Genomic DNA, 2,231 nt, shown 5'->3' with positions numbered 1-2,231 from the left:
ATTTATCCTTTGGGATTGGTTGATTTCACTCGGAACAAGGTTGACTCATCTTGTAGCATACATCATAACTTCATGGTGACAGCATAAAATATCCCACTGTACGTTTACAAACCAAAGTGAAACCCATTACTATCTAGTCAATTCAGAGTCATAGTGACTCTGTTTAGTAGAGTTTCCCAAAGTGGGCCATGACACCCGCAGGGGGTGCTAGAATGATGGGGGAGTGGACTTTAAAAGAGAATTCCTACACTTTATCCTGAAAATATGAGATGAAGTACAAATGTTTTTAATAGTTGGGGGGAACTGAGCAATTTTTTTTAAGGGAGAGGTAGGACAAGTAAGTTTGGGAACTTACGCCATCTGGGATTTCTGAGGCTAAATCTTTATAGGACCCAACAGCCTCCTCATTCTCCCACAGAGTGGGTTTGAACCTATGACCTTGCAGTCCAATGCTTACCCAACAGCACCACTTGGCCTCCTTTGCATGTGCACACCATATTTGGTGCATTCATTCATCCATCGAAAGACACTCGAGTGGTTTCTACATTGTGCCTATTGTCAACAGCATGGCAACGAGTCCCTGCTTTCAGGGATTTACTTCACCTTCTCTCCCTTACCCCCTCCACTGGGTAACCTCCAAAGTTCGTTCTCTTTGGCATGGAAATCTTTGTCTTGGTTGGGTTTTGTTTGTCTGCTGGCTTGCTTTCTTCTTTCTTCTTCTTGATCGCTGTGGTCGCATATAAGGTCTGTCCTTTCGTGGCTGACTAATTTCACCCAGCAGAGTTTTCTCCAGGCCCACCCATACCATAAGACACTTTGTGATTTCACCATTATTTTTCAGGGATGCATACTATTCCACTGTGTGTATGTACCAAAGATTATGATGTGCCATTTCAATGGGCATTAAGGTTGTTTCCATCTTCTTGCTACAGTGAATGCTGCTGCAATGAACATGGGTGTGCATATATCTGTTCATCCTATAATGCTTAATTACTTCTTTAGAGTATATACCCAGCAGAGGTATTGCTGGATCATATGGACTTTCTACTCCCAGTTGTTTGAAGTAGCACCATATCACATCCCATGGTAGCTGCACATATTTACTGATCCACTAACAGTGGGATTGTAATCTCTCCACGCCCTCTCTAACATTTGTTGTTTTCTGGTTATTTGTTTTGTTTTTAATTTGGCTGCCATTGACAATATAAGGTAGTATCTCATCGTTGCTTTGATTGGCATCTCCCGATGGCTAGTGGTCGTGAGCATTTCTTCATCTGTGTGTTGGTCATTTGTAGGTCATCCTTGGTGAACTGTCTGTTCGTGTCCTTGGACCATTTCTACATGGGTGATTTGTCTTTTTCTTTTTGAGATATTGCTGTTTTTTTAAGATTTTTAAAATTCATCCTTTGTCCATTGTGTCATTGCTAAAACAATTTTCCCCAGGCTTCAGGCTCACTTTTTACTTTTTGAGTGGCATCTTTTGATACGCCTCTGTGTCTTAGTTTTAGTAGGTTCCAGTCATCTATTTTGTCTTGTACTGTGTGTTTCCTTTGTTACAGTTGATAGTGCCGATCAATGCCCTCCAATAGGGCCCTTATGTTTGTTCCCATTTTCTTGCTGATGGTCTCGATGGCTCTGGGAGTTATATTTAGGTCTTAGATCCACCTTGAATTTGTTTTTGTGTACGGGGCGCGTTTTAGGTCCGGCTACATTGTCTGCAGATGGAGATCCAATTTTTCCAGCACCATTGTTGAAGAGACTCTTTCCGCTTCGTGAATACTTAACCCTCTGCCAACGATCGACTGTCCTTTAGATTCCTTAGCCCTCAAACCTAAACAGTGGTCTGAGTGGCTTATAGGAAAAAGGAGGAAAAGTAAAACTGAAATGGATTGCCGTCTTGTGACAAACAAGTTCACTTCAAACAATAACAACACACACCAAAAAGAAGATCACTTGTCTGGAAGTGGATGGATTTATTTCTGGGTTCTCTCTTTTGTTCCATTAGCCTTTGTATCTATCGCTGTACCAGTGCCAGACTGTTTTACCACTGTGGCTGTGTAATACGTTTTGAGGTTGGGAAGTGAGAGGCCTCCTGCTTGGTACTTCTTAAGGAGTGCTGTGCTTATTCTGAGTCCTCCCCATATAAAGTTAGTAATCCGTTTTTTCAGTTCTTTAAAGAATGGAGTTCGAATTTGGATTGGAGTTGCACTTTACTTATAGATTGTTTGGGG

Source organism: Echinops telfairi, unplaced genomic scaffold (assembly GCF_000313985.2).
Source record: "Echinops telfairi isolate 266 unplaced genomic scaffold, ASM31398v2 ScPeMD7_30;HRSCAF=105, whole genome shotgun sequence".
Classification (NCBI taxonomy): Eukaryota; Metazoa; Chordata; class Mammalia; order Afrosoricida; family Tenrecidae; genus Echinops; species Echinops telfairi.
The sequence above is the reverse complement of the archived record's forward strand: the minus strand, read 5'-3'. Positions refer to the sequence as shown.